Source organism: Pocillopora damicornis, chromosome 13 (assembly GCF_964200805.1).
Source record: "Pocillopora damicornis chromosome 13, jaPocDami1.2, whole genome shotgun sequence".
Classification (NCBI taxonomy): domain Eukaryota; kingdom Metazoa; phylum Cnidaria; class Anthozoa; order Scleractinia; family Pocilloporidae; genus Pocillopora; species Pocillopora damicornis.
Genome location: NC_142682.1, coordinates 11,622,010 through 11,645,747, shown reverse-complemented (window position 1 = coordinate 11,645,747; position 23,738 = coordinate 11,622,010). Strand labels below are relative to the sequence as shown.

At 37.1% G+C, this 23,738-nt stretch overlaps 3 long non-coding RNA genes across 3 annotated transcripts; all 3 read left to right on the top strand.

Moving 5' to 3' along the window:
* Window positions 1–12,649: 12,649 nt before the first annotated feature.
* On the top strand, window positions 12,650–14,068 carry LOC149035496 (uncharacterized). Its single transcript, XR_016182397.1, has 2 exons — window positions 12,650–12,856; window positions 13,709–14,068. It is a non-coding gene; the product is annotated as an uncharacterized LOC149035496 (long non-coding RNA).
* Window positions 14,069–15,372: 1,304 nt separating this feature from the next.
* Window positions 15,373–21,914, top strand: LOC113683802 (uncharacterized). The gene is made up of 3 exons (XR_016182399.1): window positions 15,373–15,496; window positions 16,082–16,119; window positions 21,555–21,914. It is a non-coding gene; the product is annotated as an uncharacterized LOC113683802 (long non-coding RNA).
* LOC149035495 (uncharacterized) lies at window positions 16,438–19,317 on the top strand. The gene is made up of 2 exons (XR_016182398.1): window positions 16,438–17,321; window positions 18,961–19,317. It is a non-coding gene; the product is annotated as an uncharacterized LOC149035495 (long non-coding RNA).
* Window positions 21,915–23,738: the final 1,824 nt, after the last annotated feature.

The following is a 23,738-nucleotide window of genomic DNA, read 5'->3' as shown; positions in this document are numbered from 1 at the left end:
AGCTCGGTCTAAAACGACCCTAAATGGGGCCCAACTATGCCCGCGAACAAAAATTGTATAGTTTCATTGAAGCACATTTCCAAAATAACCTTCTGCTGAACAAAAGGTTGTTATAATTGTAGCTTTTAACGAAAAGAATAAAAAACTGTTTATCAATGTAAAACGCAGACTGCAGACTGTAGACCGGGGTGAAAATGCAGACTTAAACAGACTAGGGGTAAAATGCAGACTCGACTTTGGGGTCACGTGAGGTCACGTGGGGTCACATGAGATTTATAGTTAATCAGGGCTCGCCATTACGACCGATGTGGTCGCAGTTGATTTATTTTGTCTAATTTAAGTACGTTTTTTTATTACATATCAGTAAGAGTACGCCAGAGTGCCATATTTCGTCAATAATTACCGCATGGACCATCCACACATCGGTTATATGGTCTTTGATACCCAACACGATCAAATTACGCGATGACCATCAATGCTGGTTTTTTTAAAGCTGTTGTGAACTTTTATCGAATTGACTCGTGAACGACATTTGAGCGTCACAGAAGCTGCATTCCTATTAATAATGTAAACACCATACTGGCACTGAAAAAGCACCTTATTTCGTTCCTTGGCCTAAAGGAGTTGTCCAATAAATATGGCCTAGGAGATTTTGATGTGAAACTTTATCACATGGCTCCGAAATCAGAGGGAAGAGTGACAATTTTGCGGACGAGCAATGGAATCTGGAGCTTCCGACCTTACTGGCTGGAAGAGGAAACGAATTAAACAGTATTTATTGGAATGGTTTGGTATTTGGTATTGATATAATTTTATCAGTTGAAAGCCTACTCGGTAGTATGGAACGCCTATAGATACCGATTTAAAAGCATTAAAGCATAGAGAAAGCACACATGTCTCTTCAAGATGCCGTATGTAAATCGTATGTAAATGACAACATCACAAAGACCGTTTCTGAGGTGAAACAACGGCACAGTATAAAGGAAACCACAGCAATCAACGGCCCTGAAGGAACTGTGTCTAATAAAACTCAAGTCTCACTTAAACTTCTCAAAGAAGGAATGCACCACCTGCCCAACAGCATAGCCTCAATTAACAACAATTATCTCGAAGACATTGAATTGTGCCCATTACTCAAACTGACAGTTGTGGACAATCTACACGCAGTTTCCCACTTTAAGCATGAGACCCTCACCGCATCGCCGTATTCCCAAGACTTTGGAATAATTACCAAGGAGTCGTTGAAGAGAGTAACAAAATTGGCAACCAAGTATTTTACTCATGAAAAATCCTACTATCGTGTCCCCCACACCAGCACGGAGTTTGCAGATGTCAACTTAATGCGACCGCTACATTCAGAGGAGATCAACCCCGAGACTGAAAGTGCTATGAAAGAATCCGTAGGGAAGTATCGTCCGTTGAGGCAAAGGACAGTTCGGGAGGAAACTAACAAGGGCAAGACAGGGGCTTTACCACCGGCCGTCTCAGCTCACGAAGCAACAAGATTCCACCAAAGTAAACTTGTTGGCGGTACTAGGGAACGATTATAACTTTGGAGATCAGCCAGTAGGGCTCAGCAGCGACAAAGGAGCTGTTCAAACTACTTCGGAAGGCGGGAATGTGACAGATGTCACATTTGTTGACGACTGTATCGTTGAAGTAGCAGTTGCGGAAATATGCAGACGAATATGCCACGGACTCAGAAAACCACTTTCCTCACCGAGAGGATTAAGATATTACCCCAATTACGGTTTCTTGATCCGGGCGGCCAATTCGCGCCCATTTTCGCTTGGATTTCTAAGGTACGCTTACAGTAGATCTCTCTAATAACCTAATTGAAAAGTAGACAAAAGAACATTCCTTTCCGATCATTTCATCGGAGCCAATCGCAATCGACGCATTGTAAAAAAAAACATAAACAAATATATTGTGCTAGAGAACTCTTCACAAGTTTGCTGTCTTTCTGACGATCTTCTTTTCAACATTTTGACCGGCTAATGGGTTGAAAAGGAATGTTTTAATGTTGCACACGGGCAAATAGAAGTTTGCGTGCAGAAGAGTTGTAACACCCTTCCAACAAAGACTGAAAGTCACTTGGAAGATCTTGGAATTATTTCATTCCATAATTGATAAAAAGCAGTTCCTGTTGTATCAATTTGCGACTTAATTTTCGAGTTTTAGCTGTATGTGCCTTTTAAGCCAAAAATTAGTGTCGAAAAGTAAAAATTAACTCGCCAAGTTAATTATTAACAGTCATTTAACTGACAACTGGCCTAAAATCTAACTGAGAACTGATAAATAGCCGAAATTTTAAGTGACAACTGACATTTGTACCCCCTCCCCCCCATCCAGACCCTCATTGTAGTTCTCTCTTCAAGCAAAAGTACTCATTCAAGGGGAGTCGGGGTAAGTGGAAAATCTGACCAGTATTTTCCGTTAACAACGGATGAACAACCTGCTGCTGATTTCAGGAAAACTTGCTATCCGCAGATCATTGGCCTCTCTCTCACACATTACTTCCCTTGAAGTTATTTTACCCTCAGTCTGCAATTTACCTTCGGTCTGCAGTCTGCAGTCTGCGTTTTACACTGACCGGTTCCACATGTCACAGCTATGTAACATGATCGTTTTGGCCGCGCGCTTGATGGAGACACTTTTTGGCCGCCAAATCGTACTTTCAATGCACCAAAAAATGGTCAAGGAGAACTCGCGAGGCGCTAAGGTCGATTATTTCTGATTTTAAATACAGCTATTGTCCAGAAAATGCACACATAAAAAAAAAAATGGTGGGGGCCATAGGCACTTTAAGTGTTACATAATCAATTACATGCTTGACTGGTGTCCCCTCAGGAAAGCGGAATGTACAAAAAGAAATAATTTAACGTGTTAATACCTAATCATCTTTAAGAGCATTGTTGTAGACGCTAAAAGTTATTTCTCCCGTGGCTGTGAACACGACCTGACAAACTACACCATAGCGATACTCTACGGGTGATTTTGCAAAGGGTCAGCAATGCTTAAGGCCGTCAGCTTTTGTCCTGTTACCTGTTTGCCGAGTCTCGTGATTAAGAAGAGTGGTGATGATAGTCAAAAACTAAAAGATTGCTTTTGTTTTGACGAAGAAGTGAAACCGGGTTGGATCCAGTACGACCCTAAAAAAATCACCGTTTTGTCTTGCAACGACAGTTTTAGCCCATTGGGTGAGGTGAGCGAAATCGTGAACGTGCACAAGCAAATGATCTCTGTAAAGAATGAGGCCAACATGAAGGATTTAAGCAACATTTTAGAGAAGCCAATATTGATGTGCGTCACTAGAAGACACCAATTTGGGAGTACCACGAAGACGGCTAGCTCAGATTCTGTGGAAAACTTTCTACAAAAAGAACTAACTTCCATAAATGGGTTCGACATCGACTTCGCAGTAATCTTTCCTCCGGAAGTGCTAAGAGATAAAATCAATGAAAGCTTGAAAACGATGAAGAGAAAAGTTCTTAAAGGGAAAAAGTTTTGCATCATGATTGACATTAAGCGAATTTTACAGGAGTTAACTCCCACGAACCTACAAGACAAGGATTCTCTGGAGTATGTTTCTTGGCATAACACGGCATTTTGGCTGACAAATCATAGCAAGCCGTTTCATTCTCTAACGTATGTGAATGGCTTTCTTTTCTGGGTGGTTTTGTTTCCGTTTTCTCTATTTATAGCCTTGCCTTACAGGCTAACTCGTCGGTTAATGTGTCACGACACTCGCGAAGACCTACATACGACGCTGAAGTTTACGGCAGAAAGCGAAGACATGGTAGCAGTGCATGTTTGGTTCCTGGAAAGGCCGTCCCCCGGGGCTTACAAGAAAAACTCCAAACTTTTTTCTGTTTTTGCAACAAAGGTTTCTGAACTTAAACCTTTAGTTCAGGATTGTAAGGCTGTATCCTTTGATTTACATACTGACGATTTTTTGGCTTACTAAGTCCTTATTACATGTAACCTCGTTAAAGAAAGCAGAAAATTGTAATTATGTAATAGAGTTGTCCCACAGGCCGAGCATGTCTCGTGTCACGTGCCACGAGACCTGGTGTTGGGAATATTTTTTTTTTAAGTTCGCAACTGTTTTGTAAATTTTGACTCTGATCTGAAAACAAAATCAGTAGCTTATTGCTTAAGTGTGTTAAATATACTCTGAGAATCACATGAAATATCTCACGTCATTGATACCCAAAGGCGGAGAATTATGATTACATAATAGCGTCGTTTTCAGCTACGTCAGTCTCACTTGCGCTGGCAGAATTTTTTTTTGGGATCACTTTCTGAAGGAGCTTAGACACCAGGCTCAATTAGGTAACCAAGCCTTCTGATGATTTGTTAATAATTCTATACTCACCTCCCCCGACTGGTTGAAGTGCGATTGGATGGGGACAGGGAAGGGAACATTTTTGTTACTTGCGCGAGAAAAAACAAATGGGAAGTTATCTATTAACCCTATTTTTTTTTTTTTTATTTTCGCGTGAAAGAATATTACCTTATCTCGCTGCGCTCCGTTCAAATACGAATCTTCTGCCTTTGGCTAAAATACGCTTTCTTCGTGAATTCTAAACTCTTCTCACGGTCAAATGGAACCGAAGGGAATTTCAAACCTAGAAAACACTTGCTTCTGAATAGTGTCTTAGCTCTGCTCTCGGTGACGTTTTTCCGAAGGACTCGCTAGATTGCAGAAAAATCGCAAGAAGTGCACCTCGTTGAGTACAGGTCTTGAAAATGTATTCAATGTTAAAAGAAATCCTAGCAGGCAAACAAAATTAACCTTTCGGTGAACTACGTAATTGAACCAAGTACTTTTTTTTAACGGACCACGAAATTCGTCGTAAGTGTAGTAATCCGCTTATTTATTCTTGACATTAAGCTTATTTCGACTTAATAAAGCAATTGGTATCAATCATATGAAAATACGTATTTGACAACTTGATAATCTTGTTAGAACGTCATAGGAAGTTGAACCTTCAAAGAAGCTACGTGTAAAATCTGTAAGGCCTTTTCACTGTTTATAGCGGTAAATTTATATTCACCGTGGAAGCTTTGCACGTCTTAGTTATTTGCTTGATTATTTTTTGACGCTGTTGTGTTGAGCATCCATCTGAAGTGTGCGTGACTGAGTGCTCAGGGTGCAAAGAGTGAAAACGGTACGCAAACCTAATAATTTCGACCCCTCCACCCCTCCCTGCTCCACCCTCTACAAAAATGAGTGGTTTCTGGACCATATTGACTTGAAATTTTACACTTGGTAATTCCTAAATTGACTGATGCCTCACACAAGAGAAAATTATTTTCATATCATATCTGTGCATCACTGAGGCCTTCCATTAATAAAAAGGCTATTCTGGTATGTTCCAATAATGGCTCTGGGTCAGATGCGTTTGCAACAAAGGATGGAAAAAATGAATTATTATTATTATTATTATTATTATTATTATTATTAACATTATTATCATTATTATTATTGTGTTACATACTCTTAACCAAATTTGAAACTTTACCACTCCCCTCCCCCAAAGCAGCTACATGTAAACAATATAGGGCCTTTTTTAAAGTCCTCACAGTTTAATGCCTCAAGGCTTGCTGGTTTGGCAGTCAGTGGAAAAGTAATGAAAGAAATACATTCAGTTGGATTTAAATGATTATAATTAAGATTTAAATATCAATTCCAACTGAGCAATGACTCACAATACAGAAAACAAGACATTGATTGCATTATATTGGGTGGCTTGATCCAAATGAGCCAAGAAAGCTTTTTTTGTTTGTTTTGTTTTGTACCTAATCATAAAAAAGCCCCATATTCTGTAATTGTAAGTCATAAAGTGAAATTCAGTACTCTATCTATATTCAATAGACCTTACTGCAGTTTTCAACACCACCTTAATGGGTTGGTGGGTAGGCATGACCTTGCAGTATTTGTATGAGAATCCAATGTGAAATAATCTTTGTGAATTATATTAGGTGGCTTGATGCAAATGAGCCAAGAAAGCATTTTTTTTGTTTGGTACCTAATCATAAAAAGCCCCATATTCTGTAGTAGTAAGTCATGGAGTGAAATTCAGTACTTTAACTTTATTCAATAGACCTTACTGCAGTTTTCAACACCATCTTGATGGGTTGGTGGGCAGGCTTGACCTTGTACTATTTGTATAAGAATTCAATGTCAAATAATTTTTGTGAAAAATTCTGTTATGATAAAAATATCAGAAATATGGCAAACGTAAGCAACAGTTGTAAACGTTACAGGAAAAGGATTCTTCTGTAAAAGAATTTTCTTCTTGCAGACTAAAATTTCCTGAAAAAAAATAACAGACAATGCAAGGAAAATCTATTACAAACAACAGGGCAAATTAAAGGACAGGTACAGCCATAGCCACTATGAAGTAAGCATCCCTACCACTCCCAAAATGCATTATCAGTTGCCTCAGATGTCCAGGCAGTCCAGGCAGTCCAGGGAACAATTTAAACATTGACTCAGTTTTGTGTAATCAGATTAATTGTTGCTAAGTGCATTATTTCATGACAACGTACTTCAACAAGTTAGGTATACATATAGTATATACCACAAAAGCAAATTATTTCTGGTGTTATTGCTAATTGAGATATCAGATCAAGAAAGTATAAGGTTATTAATAAAGAGTTAAATTTTAGCTTTAAGCTTTTCGAGTTATTGATTTGACAATTTACTGTCCGTTGTAAAATTACAAAAGGAAACACTAAATTTAGGTTGTAAAACACTAAAAAACTCACTTACTTACCTTTCAGTCTCAAAAAGTTTTCCTCTTTACTGCTTTAAAAATTTGAGCTTCTGTTTACTACTCGCCGAAGTTCCTTGTATTCTCTAGTGTGACAAAAAAGGTCACGCAAGCAAGAAAAGGCTTGGGCACAAATTCAGTCGGTTTGGCTACTGAGTTAAGCCTGGTTTCTAAGCTCCTTCAGAAAGTGATCCCAAAAAAAATGGCAGAATTTTTTTTTGGGATCACTTTCTGAAGGAGCTTAGACACCAGGCTCAGTTAGGTAACCAAGCCTTCTGATGATTTGTTAATAATTCTATACTCACCTCCCCCGACTGGTTGAAGTGCGATTGGATGAGGACAGGGAAGGGAACATTTTTGTTGCTTGCGCGAGAAAAAACAAATGGGAAGTTATCTATTGACCCTATTTTTTTTTTATTTTCGCGTGAAAGAATATTACCTTATCTCGCTGCGCTCCGTTCAAATACGAATCTTTTGCCTTTGGCTAAAATACGTTTTTTTCGCGAATTCTAAACTCTACTCACGGTCAAATGGAACCGAAGGGAATTTCAAACCTAGAAAACACTTGCTTCTGAATAGTGTCTTAGCTCTGCTCTCGGTGACGTTTTTCCGAAGGACTCGCTAGATTGCAGAACAATTGCAAGAAGTGCACCTCGTTGAGTACAGGTCTTGAAAATGTATTCAATGTTAAAAGAAATCCTAGCAGGCAAACAAAATTAACCTTTCGGTGAACTACGTAACTGAACCAAGTACTTTTTTTAACGGACCACAAAATTCGTCATAAGTGTAGTAATCCGCTTATTTATTCTTGACATTAAGCTTATTTCGACTTAATAAAGCAATTGGTATCAATCATATGAAAATACGTATTTGACAACTTGATAATCTTGTCAGAACGTCATAGGAAGTTGTACCTTCAAAGAAGCTACGTGTAAAATCTGTAAGGCCTTTTCACTGTTTATAGCGGTAAATTTATATTCACCGTGGAAGCTTTGCACGTCTTAGTTATTTGCTTGATTATTTTTTGACGCTGTTGTGTTGAGCATCCATCTGAAGTGTGCGTGACTGAGTGCTCAGGGTGCAAAGAGTGAAAACGGTACGCAAACCTAATAATTTCGACCCCTCCACCCCTCCCTACAAAAATGAGTAGTTTCTGGACCATATTGACTTGAAATTTTACACTTGGTAATTCCTAAATTGACTGATGCCTCACACAAGAGAAAATTATTTTCATATCATATCTGTGCATCACTGAGGCCTTCCATTAATAAAAAGGCTATTCTGGTATGTTCCAATAATGGCTCTGGGTCAGATGCGTTTGCAACAAAGGATGGAAAAAATGAATTATTATTATTATTATTATTATTATTATTAACATTATTATCATTATTATTATTGTGTTACATACTCTTAACCAAATTTGAAACTTTACCACTCCCCTCCCCCAAAGCAGCTACATGTAAACAATATAGGGCCTTTTTTAAAGTCCTCACAGTTTAATGCCTCAAGGCTTGCTGGTTTGGCAGTCAATGGAAAAGTAATGAAAGAAATACATTCAGTTGGATTTAAATGATTATAATTAAGATTTAAATATCAATTCCAACTGAGCAATGACTCACGATACAGAAAACAAGATATTGATTGCATTATATTGGGTGGCTTGATCCAAATGAGCCAAGAAAGCTTTTTTTGTTTGTTTTGTTTTGTACCTAATCATAAAAAAGCCCCATATTCTGTAATTGTAAGTCATAAAGTGAAATTCAGTACTCTATCTATATTCAATAGACCTTACTGCAGTTTTCAACACCACCTTAATGGTTTGGTGGGTAGGCATGACCTTGCAGTATTTGTATGAGAATCCAATGTGAAATAATCTTTGTGAATTATATTAGGTGGCTTGATGCAAATGAGCCAAGAAAGCATTTTTTTTGTTTGGTACTTAATCATAAAAAGCCTCATATTCTGTAGTAGTAAGTCATGGAGTGAAATTCAGTACTTTAACTATATTCAATAGACCTTACTGCAGTTTTCAACACCACCTTGATGGGTTGGTGGGCAGGCTTGACCTTGTACTATTTGTATAAGAATTCAATGTCAAATAATTTTTGTGAAAAATTCTGTTATGATAAAAATATCAGAAATATGGCAAACGTAAGCAACAGTTGTAAACGTTACAGGAAAAGGATTCTTCTGTAAAAGAATTTTCTTCTTGCAGACTAAAATTTCCTGAAAAAAAATAACAGACAATGCAAGGAAAATCTATTACAAACAACAGGGCAAATTAAAGGACAGGTACAGCCATAGCCACTATGAAGTAAGCATCCCTACCACTCCCAAAATGCATTATCAGTTGCCTCAGATGTCCAGGCAGTCCAGGCAGTCCAGGGAACAATTTAAACATTGACTCAGTTTTGTGTAATCAGATTAATTGTTGCTAAGTGCATTATTTCATGACAACGTACTTCAACAAGATAGGTATACATATAGTATATACCACAAAAGCAAATTATTTCTGGTGTTATTGCTAATTGAAATATCAGATCAAGAAAGTATAAGGTTATTAATAAAGAGTTAAATTTTAGCTGTACGCTTTTCGAGTTATTGATTTGACAATTTACTGTACGTTGTAAAATTACAAAAGGAAACACTAAATTTAGGTTGTAAAACACTAAAAAACTCACTTACTTACCTTTCAGTCTCAAAAAGTTTTCCTCTTTACTGCTTTAAAAATTTGAGCTTCTGTTTACTACTCGCCGAAGTTCCTTGTATTCTTATGTGACAAGAAAGGTCACGCAAGCAAGAAAAGGCTTGGGCACAAATTCAGTAGGCTTGGCTACTGAGTTGAGCCTGGTTTCTAAGCTCCTTCAGAAAGTGATCCCAAAAAAAATTTCTGCCTTGCGCTGCTATCGTTAGAAATGGAAGTGAGACAAGTTAGATCTAATCACGTGCCTAATCACGCATGAAACTCAGAGCTATTACGTAACTGACCTTTGGTCTATGTCTAACTAAAATGAAACTGGAAAAGGCTAGCTTTTGGTAGGTTCCTATTGTTGAGGAGGGTGTATAAGAATATAATCACAATTTGAGTCAAACGTGCAGAAAATTGACAGTTAGGTAATCATTAATAATCAAAACTGTAACAGTTAGTCTCGTAAGTTATTGGTTATCACCAGCCCGAGTTAATAAAGGTAAGAGAACTTCGTGTCGTCCAATTCTGTCTGAAGTCATATTCGTGATTAACAAAATCGACTAAGTGACCGATTCCGAGAACACGTTCGCGACGTAGAAAGAAATGGCAAGGAAGCATCCAAACCAGTCGCTAAACACTTAAACCTCCCTAATCATTCTAAACAACATATGGCAGTTTGCGGTCTTTTCTCTCATCTGGGTAGTTCGGAAAGCCGCAAAACACTAGAACAAGAATTTATCTTCCAAATCGGCACTCTGAATCCCCACGGTATCAACGAGCGCTCTTCATTCCACGAATTTATTCTTGTTTTCTCGTCACCATATTCCCACCAATAGCAAAGCTCTATTTTCTGCATATAAACCTACACACAACCCACAATTCCTCCAAATGCTCTGACGAAGGGCTAACGCTCGAAACTTTAGCCTTTTCACCCTTAACGGTGGCCAATTTACGTTTTCAACTCATTTGTTAGCACTAAATTACCTGCTATACTCTCTCACCGACGCAGCACGACAGTTTCTTTAGAAATTTACCCCCTTTATTCATTGACTCCACCAGAGAAAAGTAAAGTATTGATATACATTTTAGAGGTATCAAAGGCTTTGATATTACTTATGGTAGTTTTCATCCTTTCGTATACGTAATAGCCGTTTGGAAGTGAGATAGGAGAAGTGTGTGTTAGGTATAGTGCTGACGAGTTCGGGGTGTTCTGGTAAATTCCCTTGTAGAAACTATATGAGAAGAAAAATCTCTCCTATTTGACATAGAAATCTATAATTAGAGGAAAAAACTGAGCAAAATTAGAGAGATTAAACCTTGATGGAATTTCGTTTTCTTTTCTTGTGGCGTTCGAGAAGAGATGTTCATTTGTCATCGAGAGTGGACGGCTTTTCGCGTGATGCTTTGAGATTAGGTTTACTGATTACGCTCGCTTGAAAAGTAGTTTGCTTGTTTGGTGAATTTCATCGAGTTCTTGATCTTTCTTAGAATTTCACCTTGTTCCAGTCGCTGTTTCCAGTTTCGAGGCCGGCAAGTTATTTTTCATGAAAGAGCCGGAATCATGCACCTTTCGCCCCGAAAACCAAAGCCATCTTTCACTAATAGTGTTTTTCTTCGCTGGATTGCATATGAATAAATACAAGCCCATGTCACTTTGATCTCCAGCTGTTTGATTTCCATTTTTCTCTCCAAAAGTTACTTAATATATATTTTTTAAGTCTCTCCGTTGGCAAAGAAAAGGAGTCTTTCTCTACATGATTTTAGGTATCAAAATTTGATTATTTCCAATATTTTGCTATTCTGTCAAATTTTTTTCCCTCACTTTGGCAAATTTTTACTAAAATGTCATATTCCTTAATTTCGAAATCAAGAGACCCATTACTGGCGGCTTTGGCGGGTATAAAATAAATAGGTTTTTTATCGTTGCTTTCAAATCGATATAGCAATTTTTACAATACAACGCGAAATTGTCTCATTTAATAAGAAGAAATTGCAATTATGATTTCCTTCAACCCACGCTTTATAAATCTCTTTGATAAACACAATTCCCCTTCAAAATTTTGCGAGAATTAAGGAAGATTTATTCGAACGAATCTCCTAAATCGATAGGATACCAACCCGTACATCAATTCTAATTTAAAACGATTTTAATCACAATTCTAAACCCTGCATTTTTCCTGTTGCAAAACAGTTTAAGACATCTTCCAAGAATATTAAAGATAACCCTTTTCCTTTTCTTTTCTGTTAACTTTTGCTATTTTAAGCTCAAATAAACCAAAATTTGCAACAGACATAATTTATGTTTAATTGGTCGGTTGATTCCGACTGCTTACTGCCAGGAACAAATACCAAGAAAGCAAATTTAAATGAAACAACCTGGCAAAGGTTCTCTTTTTTTAAGTCTAAAGAAGAATTTCCCTAACTCTGGCAATTTATGTCCTGTTTTTTATAGGCCTTTTATTAGATTTAATATTCATAATAAAACTATCAGTGTTACTTTAAAACGAGCTAAACTATTGCTCTCTTTTACTTATTTCATTCAATAAGTTTTATAGAATTATACGATAGATTTTGAGTTGTGTCGGAACAGGGCTGCCATGGGAAAAATCAAAACCAAAACAAGACTATAACTAAAGCAGCAATCAAAAAGTAGATGTAATTAGTTCTCAACTGTTCAAGTTTCACTGAATTAAATTTTCATATCACCTCATGAAATTAGAAATGTGCAGTCGATGACTGAAAAAAATCATCAGCTTTGCAGTTTTATTTCAACGGACAAATACAGAATTTTGGGTTATCTACATCAGGTTTTGAGCAGAAGTATGTTCTTGCCTGTTTCAGTCCGTTTAAAAAAATGACAACTTCTCATTAAAATTGTTACATCCAAGCGACATGTTTCAAAGACGAAAAAGTAAGAATTGAGATTCGATTTCCAATAGTAGTAGACAAAAGTAAACACGGATTAACGATCAATTTGCTCCCTCGAGACAATTAAGAGATAGAAAAATACCCATGAGTTTTTTATTAAAATTCCATATATTTCCTGAAAAACATCCTAATCCTCCAAGGAAAATTGTAATTCATTTGATTGTTTCCTTCCTTTTTTCGGTTGTTGAAAAAGAATGTTAAAATTTCTTAATCTTACAGCTATAAGAGGAGCAAATATTTCTGTCCAAGGTAATGTTTTCGATAATGCGGCTGTCTTTGATGCACTGATTAGGGCGCGTTTCCGCTTGTTACACTGTGCTTCGTTAATTGCCGCGAAAAGCTTAATATAAGGTTCGTTCGTTTATGGGCTCATTCAGGTTTGGGAATCACCGAGGTAATATCTCTCTCAAAGCGTGAAATCAAGATTAACTGATTGATCAGTTGTGCCGCAGTGAAGGTAAAAGGAATCAGATATAACGCTACAGATAGATAAGATTTCAACTTAGAAGGAGACAACTCTCGTTTAGAGCTAAGAGAAATGTTTGTATTTGCTCACCTAAAATTTCTTCAAACCGTACAAAAGATGATGCCTTTTTCCTCGTAATGCTACGTGAGTAGTTACTGATTTTTTCCCTTCCAAACAAAAAAATAGTTGAAAGGAGGAGATAGCTAAGCTTGGACCAAAAGAATTTCAAAGAGATCAGTTTTCAAACTGGCGAAATTCATAGAAATTGTCAAACGCAGGAGCTGTCAAACGTCATTCTTCGTCTAACCGTAAGAAATTTCAGAGAACCATACGGAATACCTTTTATTTGAGTGGATATTTGCCCTGGATTAAACTAGTTTTATGAACTGTTTTCTAGTAACTTTGATACCGCCAATATCTCAGGTTCAAACTATATTCATTTTGAGTCATGCTGAAATATAAGTTCAGATAGGCGAATTGTATATGGTTTGCGTTGTAGCACGCCAACTCGAACAAAAAACCGTGCATTCGTTGTCGGAATGCACAGTCGAGGAGTCGCGCGAAGCAATAACGCGCGCGAAAAGTAAAAAAGTTGCTTTGTACCTTATCATCGCGCGATTCACGCTGATCTGCTTGAAATCAAGCTTCCCCGACATCTCTTGAAGCAGAATAAAGATCGCAATCTTGTTCACTGTTCTTTCGTTTCCATTTGCTAGAAGAAACGGGAGAGACTGGTTTGCAGGTTGATCAACATGAATTTACGCTGTTACTTTTTCTGCTTTTCTGAAATGATCCTTCTTTCTTTAATGAAAACCTTGTCCGTTATTTTCTCTTTGTCATCAGATGAAGTATGCGATAGTGTTTGTCCTTCTTCTGGTTGCTGTCACGCCATCAGCAGCCCTTTCCTGTATAGATGATTGTGAGCAGAAAAATGACCTGTGTGAGGATGCGTGCTCAAAGAACTATCTTCCTTGTTCCGTCTGCGCGACGCAATTGAATGATTGTAAGACACTATGTCCAGGAAAATGAGCTGGCGAAAGTACTAAGAGGCTTCAAAACAACCAAGGACTCGTCCAGATAAATGTCAAATTTTGTTTTTGTGTCCTTGTATAAAATCTAGCGCCACAGCGACTGATTTCCGACCTACATGGAAACCATAGATCATGTCAAATGGTAGAAATAAAAACGTATCAAAAATTAGAATTATGCCCTCTTAAATTACATTCCGAAGCATAAGTCGTCACTGGCAACCTTCTTATATTCCGCAAGAAATTTTAAGATCCCATACTAAGGACAATGATAAAAAAAAAAAAAAAAAACCGCGTCAAACACCTGAGTAGATGTAGGGTTGCCATGGTGAAGTGTTGTCGGTAAAATATGTTAAAATGAGATTTGGAATTAGAATGAAACGTTAAAGAAACTACAGACAAACATTTTGGCGAACATTATTCACTCGTTTAAAGTAATTCCTTATATCTCGGCCCTTTGGCGAGAAGAACACGGAATTTTGATTTCCTCCAGTCTGCTAAACTTGTTCAGTTGGTAAACGGGAGGGATTTTGATACGCCAAGTGAAAAGGAGAGGAGGCCTGGGTTGGGTCTGAACCAGTTCTAGGCCTTCCTCCTTCCTCCTTAGTAACAAAACAAACATTTTACAACTCCTCAAATCCTTCTAAGGACGATTAAATTTAACTGATACCCATAATGCTCTGTTTTTATTATACCCCCCTTCTTCCTCATTAGCAGTCATAATTTTCATAACCGCTTTCAACGGGGGTACCGTACAAATATAAAAAATCTATGACGGTAGTATACATTTTAACAGCCTAGTACTTTCCGCCTCATAAAGGAGCCTTTTCATGGACCTGCACAACTACTGAAGACATATTGAACATGAATAAATAATCCTATCAGAAAAGCATAGCCTGCGCAGCCAGGCTCCTAAAGGAGGGGACAGGGGAGGGGTGGGTTGATGGATAAAAGAAAACCTTGCGAGTCCCTACCCCACCCCAGGTCGTTAACCATTCGTCCCCTAAGGCTGTGTCTTTGATAGCGCATTGATACAATCGTGATTAAAAAAAAAAAGATAGAGCAGCAGTAAAGTTATTCATATGATATGGAGTATTACATTACAAGGAAGAGGTAATTTTCAATTTTGCCAAGGGTAGAACTATTCTCTTCCAAATCGATTTGTTTTAAGTCTGATAATTTGACGCCCACGATTTTATATTTAGCTTTCTTGATCTTGGTGCTAGTTTGCCTAACCCCTCCCTGTGACTTTTTTATGAAAGCATAAAGTTATAATGTTATGAAATTCATTGAGAATAAGTTAATAGTTATTTCTAGATCATGCGCAGTGCAGATAAAAAAAATTATCTTTTCGTTTAATGACTGTAAACAAAAATTATTGATTTCAGTCTGCAAATGACTGTGTATGATTACTGTCGCGTCATACCACTCAAAATACGCTAAAAGGAAATTAAACTTAAAATTTTCAATTTTTATTCTTATGCAAATCTGAAGAGGTGACTGTTCTGCAGTAAGGGAAAACAAACGAGCTATTCTATTTGAATTACTGGAAGAGATGTCCTCATTGTCCATAGTGGCCAAAGGAAACTGATGAAATATTTGGGTAGGATTTCTTATCTAGGTGCTACACCTAGTAATTTCCGCCAAGTCCATAAATTTGAATTTCCGATTTAGCGCGTAAAAAATATCTGCGAAATATGATTGCCTGCACCAAGATTGATGTTTTACCATGTTAATTGTGAAAGTGTCCAATCTAGATATCGTTAAAGAAGAGATTTAAAAAAGATATTTAGGATTTGATAGTTGTCATAATGGTAATGAAACAATGAAATTTCTACTTTATTGTCTGATTTTCGTACTGCGCCAAACTTTTTTAGCAAGCGATCATTTTAAGACGTATTAGAGCGCAAGATCAATAGAGGAACATTTGATTCATTGGAAATTTAATTCTTGCCTATATCTAAAATATTCATTATCTTTTGCGTTTCTTGAATTCAGGATTCTGAACCATTTTGCTCAAAAACGTGAGCGGATACTTTGACGCAGACTGGATGTTATCAAGAACACAACTTAACAATTAAACAAATTAGTTTTGATGTCTAGATACGTCAGATTAAGGGTGAGTGGGACGAGAGACGTGTCATTCTTTGTATTAGTAACTATATCCTCAATTCTTTCTTTCCGACAGGTAATATGGCGGCGAAAAATTTTCAAAGGTGAAGAATGGTGAGTAACAACCTGATTTGTTTTTGAGTTCGATTTAAGTCTAATAATGAAAATGAAGTTGGATTAAAAAAATATTTTCCCTACACTAAAATATCTTTAGGGATTTTGTAAATTTTTCGCGCAAGTTCCAAAATATTCGTGATCTGAATTGCGTACGTGCCGCATTTTGACGAGCCTGTAGGGCTCGACAAAATACGACCCAACTCGTAAAAATACTCAGCGATACTACACACCAAAACGTCTGATAATATATATATATATATATATATATATATATATATGTGTGTGTGTGTGTGTATATATGCGACAAACATTACTGAACACTTTTAAGTCTCATTCCGATTTTGATACAGTTGATCTCAAATGTTTCAAACGTCTTAAAATGGATTCTTACTCGCAATTATCGAATGTGTACAGTCTACAGTCATCACAGCTGGAAAGAATTGATGTGAGGTTTGACAAGTGCTTAACGAGCTCGATTAAGCAGTTTGATTTCGGGCATTTGGTCAGAGTCGATTTTAACTAAAAGCAAACAGTGTTCAGAAAATACTTCAAAATGATAATAATCATGGTTGACCACCTTGGCGGAAGTCTACGACGAAGTCTACCTCGGGGTAGGATGATTGCAGTTCTGATTTAGTTTATGATGACTATCTCTTAGCTCTTGTAGTACAATAGAAATGTCTACTTATTCAAGTGCTTTTGTTAAGGTTTTATATCGTTTCATCTTGTTTACGATGACTACTGTTGTAAGATGGAAAATAGATAGAGTAGCATTGTTCATCTAGGTGATAATTGGCTCTCGGAAGATCAGTGTGCGTAAAAAGCCTTTGATTAAAATGGAGATTGAATGAGAGTGCTAAGCTTTGATTGCGTTTTAATGGGAAGCTTAACGAAGACTTAAAGCTCCTGTTAACTGTGTCAATGTATTTAGCATTTTATTTCGCAATAATAAGAGAACTAGAATAAACTATCACTTAGGAACAAAATAAATTCATCGTTGTGGAAATGACTGTCAATGATATCCGCTGATTTGTTAAACTTAATGAGCATTCTATTCTCTCTTTTCCGGCTGAACACGTATAAATATATTAGCAATAACGAAGAGAGTAAAAAAGATCACTGTATACTTACGAAAGGGACATTTAGCTTCGGAAAGGGGTGCTGCACGAAGGGAATAATTTCATAAGAAAAGATAGAAGGTAAGTTGGAAGAATTGTAATTAATGGTGATAAAGACTTAGGAACGAAGGATTCCTGCAGAATATCTTATTTTTTTACCGGAATTTAGTCGACCGATCCACCTACTTAAAACGAAATCAGTTCATATCCTGTGCCAAATCTTTACAGGTACAGAAAGTCAAAGTTAAATTGACGTTTTTATTTGCTGCTTCTCTTTTGATTTGTTAAAAAAAAGTGTAAAGATTCAAAGCTGAAAAAAATCGGTATGATTGAAATGTAGTTATCAAGTCATATTGCTTATGAACGATAAAAGTAATTTTCGAAGGCGTCAAACCAATTTGAAGAACGCTCAAATGTTTTCGTTTTTATCGTATTATTTTTGTTTTGTTTTTTTTTTAGAAAAATATCGGAAAAAGTCGCCATTCACAGATTTTCTGTTTTCTGACCTATTGATATGTTTCTCTTGAAAAAATGTTAAAAAGGAGATAAAGCGATGAAAATATTGAAAATCTTGACAAGTTTTGCCATAAAAGTAGAAAAAATTAAAAGTTATTGTGATATCAGTCTTTCTTCATCCTTTTCCTTATTTATATAAATATTCTGTCACTGGCTTGTTGACATGAAAATGTTCAGATGACAATGTGACCCAATCAAATACTGTATCGGAAGGGGGAGGGGGATGGTTTCTCGTTTTTTTCGGAAAACGCAATGACCTGATGGTTAGGTCGTGTTTTGTAGTGTTCTTAGGCAACATGTGTCCTTCTCCACTCGGAGGTAGAAAATGAGTTCCAGCCTATTATGAATAAGTTCTTCTTTCAGAAGGAGTAGCATTTCTCCCCGTTGCTAATGGCTACAGAAAATGGCGAAAGTTCCGGCAAGGAGAGCGAGTTAACTAGCATGTAAACTTGACCTCAACTTTTTTTTTTTTTCAGTCTAGAATTAAGTTGAAAAGGATAGAAGTTCATTTGTTGTTAGAAGCAGCGTAAGCAGATCGTAAACGCGTAAATTTTAATATAGCTGACATTGATTTCTCGGAATATTTCCCAATCAATAATGACAATACAGAGGAGGAGAAGTCTTAAGAAACAGCCGCGGCACTGAAAAAGGCAGAAAATTAGGGCGGTAACTGAACATAGGAAAGACCATTTTATCCAAAGCTCACTTTAACGCTGCTATGTTGATGGTAACCAATGTAAAGAAAGGCCAAGGTACCAATCAAACATGAGATGGCTTAAGAAGAAACTTAATTGTGACTTTTTATCAAAATTTTTTACAAGGAGTTTTTCCTTTTATGCTTAAATTTTACAGAAAGATATCTATACCATTTTATTACAAGTATCAAACGTTATCGCTACACCTATTCAAAACTAAGAGAAACAAATCTCTTGTCCAAACACATCTTTGTGAATTCACTTTCTACCTTATCATCGCGCGATTCACGCTGATCTGCTTGAAATCAAGCTTCCCTGACATCTCCTAAAGCGGAATAAAGATCGCAATCTTGTTCACTGTTCTTTCGTTTCCATTTGCCAGAAGAAACGGGACAGACTGGTTTGCAGGTTGATCAACATGAATTTACGCTGTTACTTTTTCTGCTTTTCTGAAATGATCCTTCTTTCTTTAATGAAAACCTTGTCCGTTATTTTCTCTTTGTCATCAGATGAAGTATGCGATAGTGTTTGTCCTTCTTCTGGTTGCTGTCACGCCATCAGCAGCCCTTTCCTGTATAGATGATTGTGAGCAGAAAAATGACCTGTGTGAGGATGCGTGCTCAAAGGACTATCTTCCTTGTTCCGTCTGCGCGACGAAATTGAATGATTGTAAGACACTATGTCCAGGAAAATGAGCTGGCGAAAGTACTAAGAGGCTTCAAAACAACCAAGGACTCGTCCAGATAAATGTCAAATTTTGTTTTTGTGTCCTTGTATAAAATCTAGCGCCACAGCGACTGATTTCCGACCTACATGGAAACCATAGATCATGTCAAATGGTAGAAATAAAAACGTATCAAAAATTAGAATTATGCCCTCTTAAATTACATTCCGAAGCATAAGTCGTCACTGGCAACCTTCTTATATTCCGCAAGAAATTTTAAGATCCCATACTAAGGACAATGATAAAAAAAAAAAAAAAAACCGCGTCAAACACCTGAATAGATGTAGAGTTGCCATGGTGAAGTGTTGTCGGTAAAATATGTTAAAATGAGATTTGGAATTAGAATGAAACGTTAAAGAAACTACAGACAAACATTTTGGCGAACATTATTCACTCGTTTAAAGTAATTCCTTATATCTCGGCCCTTTGGCGAGAAGAACACGGAATTTTGATTTCCTCCAGTCTGCTAAACTTGTTCAGTTGGTAAACGGGAGGGATTTTGATACGCCAAGTGAAAAGGAGAGGAGGCCTGGGTTGGGTCTGAACCAGTTCTAGGCCTTCCTCCTTCCTCCTTAGTAACAAAACAAACAGTTTACAACTCCTCAAATCCTTCTAAGGACGATTAAATTTAACTGATACCCATAATGCCCTGTTTTTATTATACCCCCCTTCCTCCTCATTAGCAGTCATAATTTTCATAACTGCTTTCAACGGGGGTACCGTACAAATATAAAAAATCTATGACGGTAGTATACATTTTAACAGCCTAGTACTTTCCGCCTCATAAAGGAGCCTTTTCATGGACCTGCACAACTACTGAAGACATATTGAACATGAATAAATAATCCTATCAGAAAAGCATAGCCTGCGCAGCCAGGCTCCTAAAGGAGGGGACAGGGGAGGGGTGGGTTGATGGATAAAAGAAAACCTTGCGAGTCCCTACCCCACCCCAGGTCGTTAACCATTCGTCCCCTAAGGCTGTGTCTTTGATAGTGCATTGATACAATCGTGATTAAAAAAAAAAAAGATAGAGCAGCAGTAAAGTTATTCATATGATATGGAGTATTACATTACAAGGAAGAGGTAATTTTCAATTTTGCCAAGGGTAGAACTATTCTCTTCCAAATTTTTTTGTTTTAAGTCTGATAATTTGACGCCCACGATTTTATATTTAGCTTTCTTGATCTTGGTGCTAGTTTGCCTAACCCCTCCCTGTGACTTTTTTATGAAAGTATAAAGTTATAATTTTATGAAATTCATTGAGAATAAGTTAATAGTTATTTCTAGATCATGCGCAGTGCAGATTAAAAAAAATTATCTTTTCGTTTAATGACTGTAAACAAAAATTATTGATTTCAGTCTGCAAATGACTGTGTATGATTACTGTCGAGTCACACCACTCAAAATACGCTAAAAGGAAATTAAACTCAAAATTTTCAATTTTTATTCTTATGCAAATCTGAAGAGGTGACTGTTCTGCGGTAAGGGAAAACAAACGAGCTATTCTATTTGAATTACTGGAAGAGATGTCCTCATTGTCCATAGTGGCCAAAGGAAACTGATGAAATATTTGGGTAGGATTTCTTATCTAGGTGCTACACCTATTCAAAACTAAGAGATTACAAATCTATTGTCCAAACGCATCTTTGTGAATTCACGACCAAGAACCGTCGGACCTGCCCCTAAGCGAATGACAAATAGCAACTACAAAGTAATCATTGCTTCCTAAATTAAGCTTAAAACCTTCGTTTACTGTATATTTCTTTCAAAAACAACGAATCGCTTTATCCTATAACCCGAAGAAAACTTATTGTGTCACGGACAAAGTATTATGTTCGCAGCGCTTGCCTTGAAGAAGCTCATAACTCTCGCTTTAGACTGCTAGCAGCCTTTTTTCTAAGAGGGAGAAGTGAGGTACTCACATAATTGACGTTGAAACGGTAGACACTGGGTAAGGACACACTCTTTGTAGCTTTTGTGTTGTCCTAGTCTCTTTTCGCGCCAATCCCTTCTCTCCCGAGGCTCCCTCAAAATGCAAGTATTGACAAGATTGCTTGCAGTCCAATAGTCTTTTTCTGAGAGACAAAAAGTAATTCAGGCTACTTAGCACTCAGCAGAAGTCACAGCAAGGAATGGGACGTGAAGTATCAAGTTGCTCCTTTAGTAATATATCCTGCTTGTCTCGAGAAGTTCTACCTGAGGTCTGAACAAAGGAAAAAACAAGAGTCTTCTCTCTCCACGCCTATTTAATTTCTAAAAGGAAAATGAAATGATTGTTACGCAGGGTAATCAAAACTCGCGTTGAGTAACTTGTCTGCCTTTCTGAGATTTAACCTATGTGAATACTGACCATTTCCTTCTGTTCTCTTTTATTTTTAGATGAAGTATGCGATAGTGTTTGTCCTTATTCTGGTTGCTGCCCTTCCGTCATCTGCTCTTCCTTCTTCTTCTTGTGATGTGTGTGAGCAAGATTTAGACCTGTGTGAGGGTGCATGTATGAGGGGCTTTGTCGATTGCGCCGTTTGCACACAGCAATGGCAAGATTGCATTAGCGGTTGTTCTGGAAAATGAGCTAAAGAACTGAAAGGCTTCAAGATCACCAAAGACCTCTCGAGTTATATTTCAAGATTTTGTTTTTGTGTTTTAGGACAAAAATGTAGTACCACATTATACGATTTCCAAAGTAAATTGAAACTTTATTCCACGTTAACTGATATGAAATAAAATAGAAGGAATTTACTCAGTTGTATCTTTTTAACTTTCATTTCAAAGCATAAGTCAAATTTACAAAAGGTGCAGAAAGGAGAAGCATTGACAAAAAGGCAAAGACAAAAGAGAAAGTTGAACAAACAAAATGATAATTTTTGTCTTTTTCGGTAACAAAGAATATTGACTTAACCCGGAGAGAAATGTTTCTATTAATGTTTCTTATTATGGAAGAAGAAGAGAAAGTTGAACAAACAAAATGATAATTTTGTCTTTTTCGGTAACAAAGAATATTGACTTGGGCCCGGAAAGAAATGTTTCTATTAATGTTTCTTATCGTGGACAGTTAAAGCTAAAAGGAGGAAGGATGGTAATGGATACAGAGATAGTAAACATAAAGAGTTATGCTAATTTTTACAACGCGCACCAAACCTAAGCTAGCTTTTTCTCCTTTCCAGTAATCTCTGGTCAAAATTTTGCTTTGTTTTCATTACCACATTTGATAGAACCGTTAAAATCCACTCAGGTTAAGCGTCTTTGATGCGGTCTAATTACATAGTGCAATATCCAATATAAAGTAACGACAGAAACTTAACTTCACTTATCAAGTACTGGTATTTACTCTCTAAATATGTTTCGTATTTGCTCTCTGAATATATAGAAACGGAAGATTCAACGAACATTTTCCAGTTTGGCCGGCCAAACACACTTGATCACACACAACACAATGCACCTTGGCATGTCAAACTCAGTGTCAACAAAAGCCTATATCAAGTCTCAGCGGCCACGCCCCTACCATTGTGTGACTCAAGAACACACAAAATTTGGAACCTTTGACTCGATTGCCAGGAGACATTTTAATAGTGATTAATTTTACCAAAAAAGTTTTAAAGACGAATTCAAAAGCTACTTTAGAAGTTTGAAATGCTAAAGCTTTAGGATTTAATGGGTCAAAATTCACTTTTTAAAATTACGATTAGGCAATTTTCGAAGGCGTTCAAAGTGTCGTATAACGGTTAGCGCGTGAGAATGGGTTCTAGCTCTTTTGCGCATGTTCCAATCTTTTACCGCCACATTCGAACGGAGCGAGAAATTTCCTCCATTTGGTATATAATTCGTCTAGTTTGCGACCGATTTAGATAGGTCAAATGGCCGCTCAAGTTGGAGCACTCTCACTGGTTTTACTTCAGGTCTTCTGCAGATCCGTATAAGCCGAGGGAGAAGGATCATAGGGGCATCCGTTACCTTCGTTCACATGCAGTGTTGACAAGTAAGTAGTTTCATAAACAAACAAATCGATTTTATTTTTTCCTTTTGTTCTCAGAGGTACGGAACTTCATATAAATTTTGTTGCTAGTAAGTCTCGAATAAGTCTGATGCCGGTTGTGTCTATCAATTTTTCAGCCATCTTCTCCACACAATTGCTAATTAAGGAGAATGGAGAGGGAAGTAGTAAATTTACCCTCGCTGCAGTTGTGGAGAAAATCATGTAACAAATGGGTATTAGAAGCATCATCCTTAACAATCGAATAACAACTGTCCTAAGGAAAAAGATCGGGACCGTGTGTGCTGAGCTAAAGCGAACAAAAAAGAAAAGTGGAGGTTTCGGTATCAAGAGGCTCACTGACAAATGGCGCTACCAAACTTATTCTGTCAAGTTATTTTATCAAGAGCTTGATAATTACTTTATTGAAAAGGAAAATCAAGATTTGAGGGGAAAAACGAGCGCTAAAAGAATCTTTGAAGAATGAAATACCAAGCGACAGAAGTTTAAGGAAAAGCTTGACGACACAGAGAGAACCTGCAAGTATCACTAAAAAGATTCCAAAGATTCCGGCCAACTTAGTGAATTTCACT